The sequence below is a fragment of the Pipistrellus hanaki genome (assembly GCF_964339955.1).
Source record: "Pipistrellus hanaki genome assembly, chromosome: 6".
Taxonomy (NCBI): Eukaryota; Metazoa; Chordata; class Mammalia; order Chiroptera; family Vespertilionidae; genus Pipistrellus; species Pipistrellus hanaki.
Window position 1 is genome coordinate 51,110,119 of NC_140508.1, and position 20,121 is coordinate 51,130,239.

The following is a 20,121-nucleotide window of genomic DNA, read 5'->3' on the forward strand; positions in this document are numbered from 1 at the left end:
GGGGGTTGGAAGAAGGACGGGAGGCGGAGGCAGAGTCGCCCGGGAGGAACCCGCTCGCGGACCCTCTAAGTCCCAGGTGGCTCGACGCGGCCGACACCGCCAGGTTTCCAGCCGAACCACTGTCTCTCCTTTGGACTGACTCCCTTGGCTTTCCGTTTACTCTTGGGGAGGGGCGGGACTTCCGGCTTCATCCCCGAGCGACTTCCGGCAAGAGATGATGTACCGAAAACAAGACGGCACACGGACCCGTTGGCCATTCGAGGTAAAGAAAGAGGGTACTTGGAGTGGGTTTTACTAAACCGGTCCCGAGATCCTGTATTTTGGCTGTAGCGTCCGGCGGTCGGTTCGCGACGGAGTTGTCCAGGGAGCCGCCGGAAGTCGCTCAACGGAAAGGCAGGATGTCCCGCCCCTTCCTCCCAGAGGGAAGACGGTGAGCCGGAGGAGTCAGTCGTAGGGGCAGCAGGAGCGATCCTGTCGGCAAACAGGTAAGTTACTGTCTGGCCGGGGCGGGGGGTTTGGAGGCGGGGACCGTCCAGCGTCAGCGCGGGGCCTGGGGGCGGTGGCTTGCGGGCCGGGGCGCCGGCGGCTGGACGCCGGGAGCCCCGCCAGGGCCCTTCGCTCTTCCTCCTCCCCCTTCCCCCCCCGCCTCCGCCCCTCCCGCTCGTCGGTCCCTCCCGACGCCTCCCAGACTCGCCCGTCACAGGCCTGCGGGTGCTCGCCACCGCCGGCCTCCGCTCCCTCCCGCCCCTGCTTGCTCCGCTCCCAGCCCCGGGCAGGCTCACGTGCACCCGCGGGCTTCGATTTTCCCGCGGCGCCAGGATGTCAACGCTGCAGCGGCGCCCCTCACCGCCCGCTGGCTCAGGAACAGACCCAAACACGCCCGTGCGGAGCCGCCCGCGGTTGTAGTCTGGGCGGTGGTTTCCTTAGCCGCCCGCCCACTCGGCCTCCCTAGCTGCCACCCTACCTCCTTCCGTTAAGGACGCTGGGCTGGCAGCGGCCCCACGCTGCGATCGCAGTCGCCGTGGCTGATGCGGGGGCCCGGCCTCTTGGGGTTTCACCCGCCCCAGCGCTGGGAGGGAGCCCGCTGGCTGCCGCACGCCGCTGTTCTGGCTGCGCGTCTGTCCCTGCAGCTGCACAGCTCCCAGCCCGCGAGCAGCCCCGCGTGTGCCCGCCGCTCTCTGGACCTTAGTGAGCTTGGCGCCTGGAGCTGCTGACCCCTGTCGGTTGCTTTGCATTTTGAACAGCCCACGTATTTCATTGGGGAACTCTGGAATAGGATATGTTGGCAGGCTGGACATCCATACACACACGTAGGACTTATTTGTTTTATAGGTAATCATAGCCCTAATGGTGATTGAGGTGTAATTTTACCGTCTGTGCCGGTGGATCACCTAATAGTGTACTCGTGCTTTGCGGTGGAGAATTGTGCTAGTTACTATTCTAACTAGCTACTAACTTAGCTAGGTAGTCCACTTGGAACACCATATACGTGGGGAAGGGCACTTGCGTGTGGATTAGAACATCATTAGGAGAACATAGAAATCTTGTAGGAATTAGTATTCCCTTTTTTGCCAGATGAGAACCAGATTAAATACTTTGGCCAAAGTTAACATCAGGATTCAGATCTCAAGGTGTTTGTTACTCATTCTTTTTCAAGTTTGCTACATGTGATATTACAGACTCCTTCTGGCACGTCTGAAAAATGTTAAGGCAGGGCTGTCAAGTAGCAAATGTCTTATTGCCTCTTACTTAAGGCAGTTGTGATTATTGCTGTTAATTGTTGCTACTGGTGCCTTAAAAAAGCTGTTTAGGAATAATTTAAGATTTACAGAAAAGCTGCAAGATAGGACACAGTTTTACTGGTATTCAGTACAGTTGCTACACTTCAACAAAATTAGTTCCTGCTCTATTCCAGACATAATTCTAGGTGCCGCAGAGGATGACATAGGTCTAGTAGTTGAAGAGACAGATACACAAAGAGGATGCCTCTTGGAAGTGCTGAAATGGAGATACAGGAGCACAGAGGACAGTGTCAGATTGCCTCAAAAGGAGTGGTGAGAGCTTTCAGGATACCTGTTTGAGTCTCAAGAATCAGTGGGTATTTATTTGATTAATGGGACATTTTCCCCAACATTCAACCTTATTAAGTTTGTTTTCTTCCAGGAGAACTCTCTAACCTTCTAATGTGATTCCCCCCATCTCTGAGATTCGTTTTGCAAGTTGTGAGAAGAATCCCAGTTTATAAATCTGTGAGAAGGAGATTGTTTCTTATGCAGTAATGGAGATTTCTATATAGATCTGTACCTTTTTAAGGTCTTTATTTTTCATACTTGTTAAATACTTTTAGTGGTCTGGTCACACATATTGCTTATGGATAGGAGTTTGGAACTATAATTTGTGTTAAATTCCCACACCAGAGGGGACATTTGAGTGTGTGTCTTGGTCAACTTGGACTACTGTAAGTAAATACCATAGCCTGGGCGGCTGAGAAGGCAGACATTTGTTTCTCACAGTTCTGGAGGTTGAGAAGTCCAAGTTCAAGGTGCAGGTTCCTGGTGAGGTGAGGGCTCTCCTGCCTTGCAGATGACACCTACTTGGTTTGTCCTCACATGGCAGAGAGCAAGAGAGAACTCTGGTCTGTCTTTCTCTGAAAGGAAACTGATCCCATCTTTGGGAGCCAACCCTCAATGACCTTATCTAAACATAATTATCTCCCAAAGGCCCCAACTCCAAAGGCCATAACATTGGGAATTAGGATTTCAACATAAGACTTTTGAGTCTGTGGTAGATGGGTTTCTTGGAATTTTTGTTATGTTTAATGAATTCCTCCAAAATAGACTTGATGGAGAACTACATAGGATGTCCCGACCTGCAGGGCAACAATGGGGGCACGCAGGAACCACCTAAGAGAATGAACAAACAAGGAACGCGAAAGAATGGGAGCAAGACAAGGTTCTGATCAAGCTCCGATTTTTATTCTCTGAAATGGCTGTATTTATACAGCAGAAACAAAGGGGGGCAGGGTTGCCTATGCAGGGGGGTCTTTGGTACCTGGCAACACAGGATTGGCTAACTGCCAGGGGCAGTGTGACATTCCAAGGTGCAACATTCCAAGGCTGGGCTATCTAGGGGGGGGAGGATCAGGAAGGGGAAGTGGCAGGAAGATGCTAAGCAGGAAGATGCTAAGCTGCAGGTTATCTTATCTTCTGGCCAAGCCCTCAGGGCACCGCATAACTTCTGCTAGAAGGAACTTAATTCTATTTCTTTAAGACTGAGTTGCTTGCCTCAACTCTGCTGGCTCCCAACAATAGGAAACTGTGAAATTAGCATTTATATGGCTTTTACTAAAGAAAATACAATTTTATTTTATTTTAGAGTTATTAAATAAGATTCAAGAGACCAGTGGATGAAGAAATTTTGAGTGGTGACCCACAGTGGTGCTCTTTTAACTTTTAGGTCTCATAGGAATGAATGCCCTCACAGAGTTATCAATGAGGGCATGAGGACTGGCATTGATCTATTATAGTTTCCTCAGTGTCTGATAGAGATGCTGAGCTCCACAGAAGCTAAGTGACAAATTTATCCCAGAGATTAGTGGCAGAGCAAGGATTAGAATCTGGCCTGATTTGCTGGCCGGCTGTTCTGTTCTTTCATCACTGATTCTCAAACTTACAGTGTTTCAGGGTCACCTTGGGGGCTTGTGAAAAGAGGGTCCTGACAGAGGTTCATTCACTAGTCTGGGCCGGGACTGAGAATTTGCATTTCTGACAAGTTTCTGAATTCTGTTGGAGCTTCTGGCTCTGAGACCACATTGTGAAAAACGTGGTTTTACAGTTCGTTTTTGATCTCTTATAAGAAGAGAATAAGAAAACCTGCATGGGTTTATACCAGCCTAACCTTTTCCCTGGTACTCAGAGATTCACATTTTTATTTCTTTTTTCTTTTTTAATATATTTTTATTGCTTTCAGAGAGGATGGGAGAGAGAGAGAGAAAGAGGGAGGGAGGGAGAGGGAGAGGGAGAGAGAGAGAGAGAGAGAGAGAGGGAGAGGGAGAAATGTCGATGATAAGAGAGAATCATTGATTGGCTGCCTTGTGCACGACCAGCCGGGGATCCAGCCGGCAACCTGGGTGTGTGCCCTTGACCAGAATCGAATGCAGGACCCTTCTGTCTGCAGGCTGACCCTCTATGCACTGAGCTAAACCAGCCAGGGCTGAGATTCACGTTTTAAAATTTTGAATTACAAACAGTGCACCAATGTCAAAATGATTAGGTGAAAAAAAGACTAGAAATGGATTGTTTGCCAGAGGGAGTCATTTTCAAGGATAATTTTTGTAGATAATTTTAGAGGTCAGAGCATGTTATTGTTGAAGGGGACACACTTGAGCTGTGAGGGTCCTCAGTCTTATCAACACTGACAGTAAAGAGGGTGTCCAGATCGATTGCCAGATTGTTTAGCAGTGAACATCAATTACTTCCAGTTTTGTTACGTGATGCATTTCTCTGTTATCTTGTGTGTTAAAATAGAGATCCTTTCTTATATATCAAAATCTCATGAGGCCCTAGCACAGTTACATGCCCATAGTAGTGAAAGTTGAACCCAATTAAAAAAGAGGAAGAGTGGGGAAATAAGGTAGTTTATTTATTTGGAGAGATTTCAGTGCCCTAGGAAAGTTACTTTGCTGTCTAGTTATCCCCACTGCAGGTTTTAGTGAATAAAAATTCCAACTTAAGCCTCATTTGTAATTATTGAATATTTTTAGAACAATTACTGGAGGAGATAGTGTATTGTTATGTTAGAGTTAATAAGTGGTAACCTATACTTTAAAAAAAGTCTTTCATCTGAAGTGATTTTTAAAAACTTTTTATATTGAAATAATTTTAGAATTACAAAAAGGTTGTAAAAATAGTCCAGGGAGTTGATACATACCTTTCAACCAGCCCCCCTTCATTAACATCTTTAACCACTAGAGGCCTGGTGCACGAAATTTGTGCATGGGGATGTGGGGGAGGGGGTCCCTTCAGCCTAGCCTGCACACTCTCCAATCCGAGATCCCTCTCACAATCTGGGATCGCTGGCTCCTAACTGCTCACCTGCCTGCCTGCTTGCCTGATCACCCCTAACTCCCCTCCCCTGCCCCCTGCCACCCTGATCGCGCCCCCAACTGCCCTCCTCCCCCTGTTGGCCTGGTTGCCCCCAACTGCACTCCCCTCCACCCCCGGCTGGCCTGGTCGCCTCTCATGGCCACCTCTTCTGGCCTGGTTACCCCCAACTGCCCCCCTGCCGGCCTGGTTGCTTCTTACTGCCCCCTTCTGCCAGCCTGGTCACCCCTCTCTGCCCCCTCTGCTGGCCTGGTTGCCCCATGTAGCCTGCTGTTCAGTCATTTGGTCGTCCCTCACTAACCCCCCTGCCAGCATGGTTGCCCCGTGCAGCCTGTGTTTAATTGTTTGGCATCCGTCACTAACCCCACTACTAGCCTTGTTGCCCATGCAGCCTACTGTTTGGTGGTTACTGTGAGGGCGTCATGACCAATTTGCATATTACCATTTATAAGTATAGATAGTGTAGTCATTGAGACCAGGCAGTTGATAATCTAACGTCTTCATTCGAGTTTCACCACTGATGTCCTTTTTCTGATCCAGGATCCAAACCAGTATTAGTTATTATGTCTATTAGTGTCTTCAATGTGACAGTTTCTTTCAGATTTCTTTATTTTTCAGGATCTTTTGAGGAATACTGGTCAATTATTGTGTAGAATGTTCATTGGTTTGGATTTGCCTGATTGTCATTAAGTTGAGGGTTAAGCATTTTTGGTAAGAATGCCACAGTGGTGAGGTTGTGCTGTTCTCTGAATTGTATTGGGATGCACGTGTATCATTGGTTGATCTCTTGGTTGAGGTGGTGTCTGACATCCTTCTGTGCTCTCAAGTGAAAAATTTTCCTGTTGTAATTAATAAGCCTCATGATTTCATTGATTTTGGTGCAGAAGTTTAAAAGAAATGAACATACAATGTTAGAACCCCTGGTGTGTGACCCTGGTGTGTGAACTATTTCTTTGGAGGGAGACTTCATTATTTGTCAGACCCAGGTATAGCAGAGGAGGGTAAAAGGAATAGGCACTGGGCTAACAGTTATTTGCTCAACTTGGTTTTGAATTGGAAGCAATGGAAACTGCCCGGATTTTTTTGCCATGGTTCTGCAGTATCTCACATCTGTCTTCCAGGGTATAGCTTTCCATAACTGAATTTCTTAAAATTCACAGATTTTCTTAAAATTTGTAGAAGATGAATACTCTTCCGTTCTAGGCAGTTGCATAAGGAGTTGCTTACCCACTCGCTAGTCCGTAGAGGTGGGTGTGTTCTCTTTGTAGGCCATGCTGATGAAATGCAAGATTATTACATATGCACACATATAAAGTGTCTTCTTTCAATATGATTGTGCCTTTAATATCCCAACCAGAGTAAATTGGAAGATATTAATTCTGTTCTATCTCCCTCACAAGCTCTTAACCTTCTTGGAGGCAGGAAACAGATTTCTTTTTATTTACCAATGAGTTGCTTGGTACCTGGCACACACAAAGCACTCAATAAATGTTTGTTAATAAATGAATATTATGTGTCTGTTTTGTTATTTGTTTTTATAAGTTCCCTGAATATTGTGAATACCTTCCCACAGCAACACTGCAGTGTACTCTGCAGGGCATTGAGTCTGCAATGTGCCACAGCAGCTGTATGGCTAACTCATCCTGCACTGTGGGGTATTAGTTTGTTTCAAGTTTGTTCTCTTATAAAGAGATATATGGTGAATATATGATACACATTTTATCCAGTTATTTCCTTCAGATAAATTCTGTGAAGAGTCATTGATGGCTCAAAGAAGATACATGTAAAGCTTTTATATAGGTATTGCAAAATTACTCGCTGGAAAGGTTGTATAGATTTATAGCTCAACCACACTACCCAATGCTTACCCAATGCAATAATAATAATAATAATAATATTTTTTAAATAATAATAATAATAATAATATTTTTTTAAGAATAAGACTAAATTATGGTTTTTTTGATGTTTCTAAGTAATATTTCTGGAGTGTGATGGAGTGGGGAATCATAGTCTGGCTAATTTGATAATAATGTTCAAACTTTCACATTGAAAATTTCCACTTTTTGTTTGCCTCAGTGATAGAGCCAAATAAACCTCAATAAAGTGTTTGACACCTAATCAATATTTTACTTGGGGCACTTTTTGTATCTTCCTAAAGTTGCACTTGGCGATCGATATCTATGGCCCTTAACAAACAGGAAACTTCGAGAATGGCATACATTTCTTTCTTTTTTTTTCTTTTTAAAAAAATATATTTTATTGATTTTTATACAGAGAGAAAGGGAGAGAGATAGAGAGTTAGAAACATCGATGAGAGAGAGTCATCGATCAGCTGCCTCTTGCACACCCCCTACTGGGGATATGCCCGCAACCAAGGTACATGCCCTTGACCGGAATCGAACCTGGGACCCTTCAGTCCCCAAGCCGACGCTCTATCCATTGAGCCAAACTGGTCCCGGTGAGAATGGCATACATTTCTAATTCATATCATTCACAAAAATCATCCATAAAAATCAAGAAAGGCTTAAATATGGAAGGCAGAACTATGAAACTCTTGGAAGACAATGTAGATCAGTAGTTGTGTGACTGATGTACGGGTGAGAATTTAAACATATCACAGAAGGTACAACCCATAAAAAGATGAGTATGTTTGACAGCAGTATTGACTACTTGTAATTTTTTAAAAATGGATTTTTCTATCTTTTTAAATTTTTTTTATTGATTTCAGAGAGAGAGGGAGAGAGATAGAAACATCAAGGATGAGAGAGAATCATTGACCGGCTGCCTCCTGCATGCTCCCTATTGGGGATTCAGCCCACAATTCAGCATGTGTCCTTGACTGGAATCAAACCCTGGACCCTTCAGTCCGCAGGCGATGCTTTACCCACTGAGCCAAACCAGCTAGGCAACCACTTGTGATTATTAAACAAAACCTAGCCGAAACTGGTTTGGCTCAGTGGATAGAGTGTCAGCCTGCTTAGTGAAAGTTCCCAGGTTCGATTCCGGTCAAGGGCATGTACCTTGGTTTCAGGCACATCCTCAGTAGGGGGTGTGCAGGAGGCAGCTGGTCGATGTGTCTCTCTCATCGATGTTTCTAGCTCTTTATCTCTCTCCCTTCCTCTCTGTAAAAAAATCAATAAAATATATTTAAAAAACAAAAACAAAACAAAACAAAAAACCCACAAACCTCCCAAGTCACAAGTGAGGATTAGATATTTTCAGTACATATTTTTGATAAAAGACTAGTGTCCAAAAGGGCAAACAACAACAAACCAGTAAGAACAACAAATCAATAAGAAATGGGCAAATAACCCAAATAGGCCTCTCACACAAGAGGAAACCTGAATGCAGAGATTCTTAACATCATCAGTAATTAGGAAAGGGCAAATTCGGACCAAAAATGGTATGTAGTTTCATACACATTAGCTTGGCCATGATGTAAAAATCTGTTTGGGAGGTAGGAGACATCTGGAATGCTACACAGATGGGACTATAAATTGGTACAATAACTTTGGAATTACCTAGTAAAGTTAAAGATGCACATGCCCTTTAACCCAGTAATTCCCCCCACCCCCACCCCCCAGAGCTTTCTCCTATAGCAGTGCTTCTAAATTGTGTTCCCAGCATCTCAAGGGAACTTGTTGAAAATGTGAATTTTGGGATCCCACCCAGACCAACTGAATGGGAAACTTTGAGGGTTGGCCAGCTTTCAGTCTCAACTTGCTGTCCAAAAATTGGCAAATTCCCTCCAAAATTGGCAAAGCACTGCGCTAGAGAAATTCCTGCACAGGGAGTGCCTGGAGATGTGGATGAGAATGCTCAAGGTTGCACTGCTCATAAAAGGAAAGCACTTGAAGCAATGTCTGATGGGGGAGAATGGATGAATTGTATATATTTCTGTAGTGAAGTATTCTGCAGCAGTGAAACTGAATGGAATTCTACAATAAGGATAAGGAACAGCATTTTTTTTTTGGGGGGGGGAAGAGGAGGGGAGGTGGGGGGGAAGCTATTTCTAGAAGAATGCATATAGTTTTTTTCCCATTTTTTTTTTTAAAGTTTAGAAACATGCAAAGCAATATTGCAAATTGTTAGCAAACAGATATGGTAAAGTAATAAACAGGTAAATTATAAAACAGAATTCAACTTACTGGGTAGCTCTATAAGAAGGGGGAAGGTGATAGGGACACCAAGAGGGACTTCAAAGATAAGAATTTAATTTTATGAAACTGGGATCTATAGTCAGGATTTTGTTATGTTTATTATCTTGCACATATTAATTTTTTGCATCTAAAATTTTTAAGGAACTGGATGAATAAGTGATTCTATGGAAAATAATCTCATAGGATGATCAGGCCCCAGGCTTATAACTTCTTTAGTAAAAGGTTTATCTTTGCTTTTAGCAGGTCTTGTCCATTGGTTCTGTTCATTTAGGTTAACAAACTTTGGAATGGCCAGAGCAAATACTGTCATTCTTCAGAACATTTGAGATTTTGCTTCCCGGCATTTGTCCGAAGTTTGGCTCAAATAAATGTTATTTTAAACCATTATTGTAGGGCAGTCACTACTTGAAGTTAACAAGTACAGGAAAAATAAAAATACGGTTCTAGAAGTTCTAAGTCAAATAGCATGCCATTATTTTTGTTTAATATTCAGAGTGCTAAAGTTGTCTAAACCACAAGAACTGTCAAGCATTTATTATCAAAATACTTTCTATCAGAGTCAGTGCTTGGCTGAGAAGATGGCAACCATGGGAGTCCCTGAAGAGCAGGTATGTCAGCATTCAGACACAGGTAGTGCTTGTCCAAGATCCCTTATGGGTAACTGTGGAATGTAGGCTTTTAAAATCAGATTGTAGGAATTTCAGCTCTTTCAGTTTCAGCTGCACTTGCTAAAGCTAGAGCATCTGTCTTAATTCTGAGTGCTTTTCATGATGTTTGATGTTAATACTTTTATTTGAACTGATATGCTGTGCTTTTTTCTTATATTAGAAACACCGAAATAGTTTTAAATACAAACAAGTAAGGTAATAAGAAGCCTAGTAGGGAAAAGACATTGTTCGACACAGTTGGAGTAATACCAGTATAATCATTCAATGTAACTAAAGCCCAGCATGATTGTTACTAAATATAATGGAAGCTGTTTTAAGCTCAGAACAAGCAACACACCACTTCTTTAGAAGTATACAGATCATTGGTGATTTCTGCTGATTGTGAATTATGGATCATAATTTGATATATAATTATTGGATCAATTATTACAAAAAGAGGAATCACAGTTATAGGAGTACATGTAATTATAAAACCATTAGAATTTAAACTAAGGTGGTAATGTGCTTTTAAAAATAGCTTAGAAAATTTAGATCATTCAAAGAGAGGTAGTAGAAATTATAGTCTTTCAAAAAATGAGAGCAAACAGTTTGCATTAAGAATCTACATAGTCCATGTTTTAATGGTACTTGATTTTTTTACAGAGAGGAAGGGAGAGAGATAGGAACATCGATGAGAGAGAAACATCGATCAGCTGCCCCCTACACACCCCCCACTGGGGATGTGCTCGACCTAGGTACATGCCCTTGACCGGAACCGAACCCGGGACCTTTCAGTCCGCAGGCTGATGCTCTATCCACTGAGCCAAACCAGTTTCGGCTGCATCATTATTTAAAAGAAGCACTTTCTGACATAAAAAGATGCTCTAGGCTTCAAGTGTACCTACCTTGCCCCTGGAATCTGTCATTTCTTGAGGAGCTCTTTAGTAGGGATGCTATGAGAGGCCAAGTTGTGGGTGTTAGCTCTGCTCATTGTTACTGGGCCTCTTCCCTCCATTCTTGAAGTTAGTGTGAGGTTCCATAAATCAGAGGTAAATTTCTTGATGTCCTGGGGTGTTTTGATCAAATTAGACCCCAAACATCTGTGACTGTTGTAAGCCTTCTTTTTATTTGTTTTGATTCTCAGTTTAGCGCAAGAACACAATTATAAATGTATTTCTATCTTAGGAATTATTTTCTTTCTTGAGAGTAGTTATTTTCCATTACTTTAACCATGTATAGATAGTTTTTTAAAAGCTATCCTCTCAGTCTTCCTCTCAAAGTAATGTATTTTGGAAAGTATAGAAAAGTACTAGGAAGAATAAAAATACACACAACCCTATAATTTCACCACCCAGAGGAGGGAAAAAATCTATTAACCTTATAGTTTTGTTAGAATTATACTTTTTAAATTTACTACTGAAGTTCTTTCTAAATATACTTTTTTCTTTTTCTAAATCCTCATTTACGGATATGTTTTGATTGATTTAGAGAGAGAAAGGGAGAGAGAGAAACATCCATGTGAGAGAGAAATATCCTTTAGTTTCCTCTTGTACGCACCTGGACCAGGGATTGAGCCCAAAATCTAGGTATGTGCCCTGACAAGGAATCGAACCCACAACCTTTTGATGTATGGGATGATGCTCCAACCAACTGAGCCACTCAGCCAGGGCTAAATATATTTTCTTAACACTGATATTTGATACCTAATAATTTATATTCCATATATCTTGAGGCTTGATAGTTTTATGTGTGTTAGCTTATTGACATTTGTAATTATATTTTACAAATTTCTTTCAAAATTAGTAGTTTAATCTTTGTTTATGTAGTTCTTTGGTTAGCCATTGTCTTCCATCTCTTCTTTGTGACCTAAAGAATCTAAAAGCAAGAACACTGGGGAATATGTCCTCAGATGTTTTATTTATTTATTTATTTTTAAATTTTTAAAATTTATTTTATTTTATTTTATTTTTTACACTCTAGAACTTACCTTTATTTTATTTCATTTCATTTTATTTTTTTTGCCCCCCTCCCTCCTTCCCATCCATACCCTCCCTCCCTAGAGTTTTATGTCCATTGGTTGTACTTATATGCATGTACACAAGTCCTTCGGTTGATCTATTATCTCCCCCAGATCTTCCTCCCCTCCCCACTGTAATTTGACAGTCTGCCTGTTGCTTTACTGTCTCTATATCTGTCTCTTGGTTGATCAGTTTATAATGTTCTTTATCATCCACAAATGAGTGAGGTCATGTGGTGTTTCTCTCATTGATTGGCTTATTTCACTCAGCATGATGTTCTCCAATTCCATCCAGGTTGCTGCAAATGATGAGAATTCCTTCTTTTTTATGGCAGCATAGTATTCCATTGTGTAGATGTACCATAGTTTTTGGATCCAATCATCTGCTGACGGGCACCTAGGCTGTTTCCAAATTCTGGCTATTGTAGATTGTGCTGCTATGAACATAAGGGTGCATATATCCTTTCTGATTGGTGTTTCTAGTTTCTTGGGATATATTCCTAGAAGTGGGATTACTGGGTCAAATGGGAGTTCCATTTTCAGTTTTTTGAGGAAACTCCACACTGTTCTCCACATTGGTTGCACCAGTCTGCATTCCCACCAGCAGTGCACGAGGGTTCCTTTTTCTCCGCAACCTCGTCAACACTTGTCATTTGTTGATTTGTTGATGTTGGCCATTCTGACAGGTGTGAGATGGTACCGCATTGTTGTTTTGATTTGCACCTCTCAGACAATTAGTGACTTTGAGCATGTTTTCATGTGCCTTTTGGCCTTCCTTCTGTCTTCTTTTGAAAATATTCTATTTAGGTCCATTGCCCATTTTTTAATTGGATCATTCATCTTCCTTTTATTTAGTTGTATAAGCTGTCTGTAAATGTTGGAGATTAAACCTTTATCAGTGGTATTATTTGCAAATATGTTCTCCCACAGATGTTTTAAAGTTATATTTCCCCCAGATTTACATTTTGGAACCATCCTTTTCTTTCTCTGTTTCTGCTGGAATGAAAAAGAAATTCCTGATAATACCTTTTTATATTGATTGAGTGTTCACCAATTCCTTACTGCATGATTTTTCTCCTTGAATCTATAACTCTTAGTCCTTCCACTTTCCAAACAAGGAAACAGGGCTCAGAAAAGTTACATGGTCTCCCTGTGTACTGCACATATTGTTAGTACTGTTTTTCAGTACTGTTTAAAATTTTCAGTGTAAGTATGTTTCTTTAATTTTATTCTCCTAATTCTCTTTCCTTTCCTTAGGATTCGTATACTCTAAGCTTCATTCTCTTGGCTTTTGAAAAAGATGAAAGGCAAATTTAAGGAACGTATACTAACTTTTATCTTGAAATGCTTTTTATGGCTACATTGTAAATTCTCAACAATAAAGGGTCTAATGGAAACACTTAATGAGGAAGTAGGGGCTCTATCACACATACACCCTACCCCCCTTTTGTAGTGAATAGACCCTTTAAAGTAAATTAAGTAAGAGAGATATATTCTGTTGTTTCAGTGTTAATATTTCATGACTGATTTTATAGATGGAATTATATTTTACAATAAAAAGGAAGAATTTATATAGCCTCTTCTATTTGATGTGAAACAGGAAATCCCATTTCTCTATAGCTGTAAAGAAAATTCATTATAATGTCTTTAGTTGGAAGAGATAGTTTCATTGTGATTAGTTACATTGATAATAAAATAACCTTTTCAAATGGCTTAAGATACAAACAATCCTATGTGTCTGCTTTTAATGGCATTGAAATGTTCTATCTCTACTAATAGGATCTTCTTTTATCCTGTTTTTCTGTCCCACTAAAATTTTTTCTCTAAAAAATTAAAACAATTAGATGGAAATACTAATAAAGCATTGGTTTTGAATATACTTTGGAAAGGAGATATATTAAATTTTAACATTTTTGTAAAGTCTCTTTGACTATACAAGTATATTTGTCAGAGGTTGTTGATAAAGGATTGTCATAAAATTAACTTTATTATTGGATTAATTTAATATATTTGGAAAATAGTACTTGAGGTGTAGGAATATTTTTTTTTTTTGAAAAAAGAAATAGGTAGGTAAGACAGCTGAGATGATTTTATAGTTTATTTTAATCTCATGACTTGTTTTATATTGTTTTCACACATTTTCACAAGTAGTACTGGGATGCTGGGGCTCTTTGGTAACAGAAGAAGTGACGTCTGTCTGTTCTCTTCTGGTCACTATAGTTTGGTCCCTACTTGTATGGTTTACTGGTCATTGTGTAAGCTCTAATGTAAATACTAAACAATATAATTTTTAATTTTCAGGCAAAATTGAATTGGATATTTGAAATAGAATAGTATCACCGGCATTAAAATAATATACTGTTCTGAATTGAGTGGGACTGTTTTTCTCCATCTGAAAGTTGGACTTTGCTCTGGGCATTTGGGCTTGGAAGCACATAGTTGCAGCCTGCTTGTTTTCAGTATGTCTTTGGACTCTGGCTAGGGGAGGTCCTTTTTTAGGGTTAAGCTAAACATGGTATGTGAGATGATTTGGAGGTGGAAATTGGTCAGGTATGAGTAGATCAGAGGCCCCTGTGTGACCTAATCTTAAATGCTGCCTGCTAGGGAAGGTGAGGGAGTTACGCAGTCTGTGTGGCCAAAAGCATTGTCACTCCTTCAGCCTGTGACTGTCCATGTGCTTGTCCAAAGGAACTCAAGACTACTGTTAATTCTGAGGCAGGTCATTTGCTAAACAATTATAGGGGCCTATAAAAATGGAAAAAAATGGAAATCTTCATCTAAAATGAGGAGGTGACTCAGGAAACATTAAGACATTTCTTTTATTCCACATGAATCTAAATTTAAAACTCTCCTCCCTCATCTCTTTATTAGTGAGCCCTTTACTAACTCTTGATTTTATTATATCAGTTTTCCATTGTAACTTGTATCTGATCTGAATCTGATTTTGGTAGTGGAAGAGACACAAATCTAAATCTCAGTTTATAAAAGTTCTAATATCCCACAGAAGTTTGATAGGAATTATGCATCTCAAATAGTATACTTCAGTTAACATTTATTGACCTCCTCCTGGATACTATTGTTCTGAATATTCTTTTTTTTTTTTTCTTAAATATTTTATTGATTTTGTACAGAGAGGAAGGGAGAGAGACAGAGAGTTAGAAACATCGATGAGAGAGAGTCATTGATCAGCTGCCTCTTGCACACCCCCCACTGGGGTTACGCCCTCAACCAAGGTACATGCCCCTGACCGGAATCGAACCCGGGACCCTTCAGTCCCCAAGCCGACGCTCTATCCATTGAGCCAAACTGGTCTCGGCAGTTCTGAATATTCTTATTAAAGGTGGAGCATATAGGAAAGGAAATATATATATTTACACATAAAGGAGGGGTAACTTGAGCCATATATATTCTAGGCAAGGTTAAAGGACAGAGAAGGCAGTACGTATATTAGTAATTTATTGCTACACTAGAGGCCCGATGCACGAACTTCCTGCACGAGTAGAGTCTCTAGGTCTGGTCAGCAATCAGGGCCGATCAGGGCCTTCTGGCTGCCAGCCAGGGCCTTCCTTCCTTCTGTACTGCTCCCGGTGGTCAGCGTATGTCATAGCGAGCATCAAACTCTGATAACAGCGTATGTCATAGCGAGCATCAAACTCATAGATAACAGATTATGTCAAAACATAATTGTTTACGGTCTGGCCACTGTTGCTAAGTAGTTAGAGCACCAGCTCATGCACCAATGAGTCTTGGGTTTGATTCTGGTCAAGGGCATGTACCTGGGTTGTAGGTTTGATCCTCAGCCCAGGTTGGGGCAGGTGTGGGAGGCAACCAATGGATGTGTCTCTCTTACATAGGTGTTTCTCGGTCTCTGTTTCTTTTTCTCTCTCTCTCCATCTCCCACACTCTTCCTCCTTCCCTTCCTCTCTCTCTAAAAATCAGTGGGAAAAATATATGTCCTCACGTGAGGATTAACAGCTACATTTAGTGGGTTAAAATAACAAGCGTTTATTGCCTGGTAGTTTCTGTGAATCAGGGTTTGGGTTGGGCTTCCCTGGTGGTTCTGGCCGCAGTTCTCTCCTTGGCTGCAGTCAGGATTTAGTAGGGCTGTAGTCATCTGAAGTCTGGCCTAGGGCTGGCAGAACTGCTCCCCAGAAGGCTCACTCACGTGGCTGTCGGCAGGAGTCCCCTGTTCCCATCTGGTGCTTGGTAGGAGGCTATAGCCCTTGTACAGAGGACACTGCACAAGTGTCCTCACAGCCAGGCACAGGATTTTCCCAGGTGGTGGGATGTAAGAGGGGGCACTCAGGGAGCACAGTGCCTCCATGACTGTGTCTCTAGAGTCGGGTACCCTCACTTCACAGCTTCTGTCTGGTACAGGCAGGCAACTGAGGCCAGCCCACACCAAGGGGAGGGAGGCAGGCTCTACCCTTTGGTGCATGACCTGGTGCTCTAACCACTTAGCACAGTGGCCAGGCCCTAAGCAATGTGTGGACTCAGCTTAAACCACCACAGGCATTTTCCTGGATGGGGAATGTACACGTCTACAAAATTAAGCTTGGGAATGCACTATAGCCTGTTCATGAGTGTTCATGTTCTGAACTCACCACACCATGTTACTATCCATTGTGCTAAAACTGCCTCTGGCATACCCAGTCGGTGGCTTTTAGGGTATTAAATCATACTCTTTTTGTCATGGAAGAGTTTATTCATAGAAAGGTAATGTGTTTATTTGTAGGCTCAGATACCTTACTTTGTGGTTGCTGTTAAAAATTGATGTTTCTTTTTTAAAAAAAAATATTGTTTTTTTACAAAGAGGAAGAGAGAGGGATAGAGAATTAGAAACATCGATCAGCTGCCTCTTGCACACCCTCAACTGGGGATGCGCCTGCAAGCAAGTACATACCCTTGATCGGAATCAAACCTGGGACCTTTCAGTCTGCAGGCCGACGCTCTATCCACTGAGTCAAACCGGTGTCGGCACAAATTGATGTTTCTGATGGGAGTGAATAGTGAGAGGAAATTACATAAAGTATATGCCATGGTATTTTGTAACAACAACTAATATTACAGTTTCTCATTAACAGACTCTCTACATGGACTTGGTGCTACTTTATTAAATTAGGTAATAGTATAATGGTAAGACATAGTTTCAATAAAAAGTCCATTTGCAAATGGTAGATTAAGAAAGATATCTGAGTAGTCCACCAATTTTTATTGATTCTTATCTCACTCAGCTGTCACCTCATAGCTCATAACAGGCTTGTAGGAAGTCTTTCCTGTCCCCACCTTGTCCTTTCAGGAGAAGAGAGTCCTTACCGTGGCATCTGAGTGGTGTCTGCATTGCAGCTTTCTCTGAATCCTACAGAAGGAAAGGGCAGAATTCCATTGCGATTTTTTTATTTGCCTGTGTGCGCACACCTGCCAGGTGGCACATAGGTATCCCCAGCTGTGACTTTACTATTGGTGTGGTGCCAACATGTGCTAACTTCACACTGCTTGCTTGTACCACTAATTTGGATCACTTTAGAAGGGCTGAAGAGTGGGATGGCATGGCTATGTAAAACAGTGTGGCCACTTTGCAGAGAGAAAGTAGTTTCTTGTGTGGGTGGCCTCGTCATACCAGTGAGAGTATGTCTGTGGGTTTGAGTTTGTATGTGTGTCTGGGACATGGGGAGAGAAAGAGAGAGCAAGAAAGAGAGAGGAAGAGAGGACTCAAGCTTGCTTAAGTATATTTTCTCTTTTCTAACAAGTATACTTGTTAGAAAAGAAAAAAGAGATGAGAGAGAAACAAAGATTTTAATGAGAAAAAAGTGGGAAAAAAGGAGGTAAATGAATGAAAATTTTCATGCCTGCTGCCCAATATTAATGATAGCATGTGAAATGGTTGAATAATTGTTAGGTTTCTCTAATAGTTCCTAAAATCCATTAAAATGCTGCAGGAAACTTACCATGAGAAGTGGCCAGCAGGTGTCATCAGAAGGCTGCTAGTGATTTGTTTTATTGTTGTTAAAAAGTATGAGTGTTTTGATATATATATATATTTTTTTTGGCTACTTTTCCCCCCCTTTTAAAACAATAGAAGAGGCTATTTTAGTTACAGCAGGAACTTTACTTTGTGATAGATTTTTGGTGAGTTAATACTTTATAGATAAAATTGAAGATGATGAAGTGACATGTAACTTATTTCTTAGGGCACAGCTAGTTGAGAATTTGATAAGGTGGACACTGTAAATGGGCCTACATATTTGAAAATGGTTGGGGATGGTGAGGATATGAGTAAGTGGTAACTGGTGAATTTGTACAGGAAGCATACTGGTATGCTTTAAGAAGATTTGGCTTCTTAACACATTTCATTATTCTAGTGTAAATACTTACCAGCGTGTCTGAATGTTGAAACCTTACTGTGGGTAGAAATCTGAGACTCATTTTCTTTCTCCACTGGGTATCAGTACCAGTGGTTTCAGAGGACACCTTCTATACTCTGTACTCTGAGGGTTGCAGTTGTTCCCGAGAGAAATAAAGGGCCTTTAAGGAACAGTGGAGACTTGAATATTTGTTGAGTGAATGAATGAAATATATCTTCAGAAAAATTAGCCCCTAAACTGTTCCCACAGGTTGTGAACCGCTAACAGGGTTCCTATGATTTATGCCCAGAATACATAAGCAACAGTTCCAGCTTAATAATAAACAAACAGCCAAATTATGGGCAAAAGGCTAACAAGTGTTTCACAAAACACAAAACAAAGTATTTGGCACCACCCCCAGATATCAGGGAATTGCAGAAAGGAATGACTAACTTTTAAGGACCGATACAGTGTCAAATGTGGGCGAGGACGTGGGTCTCTCAGAATTCTTGGCATTACTGGTGGCTATGTAAAACAGTGTGGCCACTTTGCAAATCAGTCAAGTGATGCTTCGTATGGCTAATCCTGTCCTTTCATCCTGTGACCCAGCAGTACCACCCCTCGATATTTACACAAAAGAGATGATATGATAGTCATAAAAAGACTTGTACAGGATTATTCATATCAGCTTTAACATAAGAGCTAAAAAAGGAGAAGCAGCTCAGGTGTCTGTTAACAAAATCATGATATATCCATGTCGTGCACTTTGCCGATATGTACAACAAAAATATTGTGCTGAGTAGGAGAAGCCAGATCCTCCTCCTTCAAAAGGCATATTGTCTGAATGCATTTACATGAACTTTGGAACAGGCAAAATGATTCTGCTATGGAAGAATTTGGAACAGTGGTTGTCTCAGGAAGGGAGTTACCAAGGACTTAGCGTGAGGTGGCATAAAATAGTTTTTTTGGGGGAAGATGCCAGTGTTCTCTGTCTATGGGACTTCTGTAGACCTCTGAGCTTTTCTTTCTGGCACCTCTCCTTTCCTTTAATCTGCCCTACAGACTCTAGCTGCCCCTCAACTCTGTTGGGAAATTCCTCGCTGTGCTGTGGCCTGGGTCCTTGCTCCAGGTAGTAAGCTGGGACTCACTTGGTTTAGCTGTCAGCTCTCAGAGATCACTGCCCTTTGGTGCCCGATGTCCAATGTTTTCTGTTGTTTCATAGATTTTTTTGTGTGTGTATATGTGTGTGTGTGTGTGTGTGTGTGTGTGTGTGTGTGTGTTTCCAGTTATTTCATGCATGAGAGTACATTCAGTCTCTGTGACTTTTCTTGACCATAAGGGAGTGTCCTGGATGGAGAATATATGTATTTAAAAATAATATATTGTCTTACCCTTATATTGTAAGGCAGATATTTCATGCTGTTCTTTGCTGTAATTCCAGAATTTAGAACAAGAACACTGCCGTGTAGTAGACACTAGGTGAAATTTTTGGAATATACATGTGGTTAATTCATTCTCTCTTCCCTTCTTTTACTCTCCTATAACAAATGTTGAATAACAAAACTAATGCTGTATCTAAAAGAGCATTTTTAAAATTGATTTTTAGAGAGCTAGGAAGGGAGAGAGAGAAACATCGCTATGAGAGGGAAACATCGATTGGCTTGTCTCCTGCACACCCTGTACCAGGGATTGAGCCTGTAACCTGGATGTGTACCTTGGCTGGGAATGGAACCAGCAACCTTTTGGTGGACAGATGATGACCAACCAACTGAACCACACAGGCCAGGCTAAAAGAGCATTTTCTAAAAGGTTCTTTGAAACACCAGTCTCTAGACTCTTGATAAACAAAGA

General features: G+C 41.4%; 1 protein-coding gene across 1 annotated transcript in view; it reads left to right on the forward strand.

Moving 5' to 3' along the window:
- Positions 1–372: 372 nt before the first annotated feature.
- ZNF407 (zinc finger protein 407) overlaps positions 373–20,121 on the forward strand; it is a 361,659-nt gene continuing 341,910 nt past the window's right edge. Inside the window, exon 1 of the mRNA XM_084887160.1 lies at positions 373–485. The gene's annotated coding sequence lies outside the window, so the exon portion shown is untranslated. The remainder of the gene's footprint in view (positions 486–20,121) is intronic.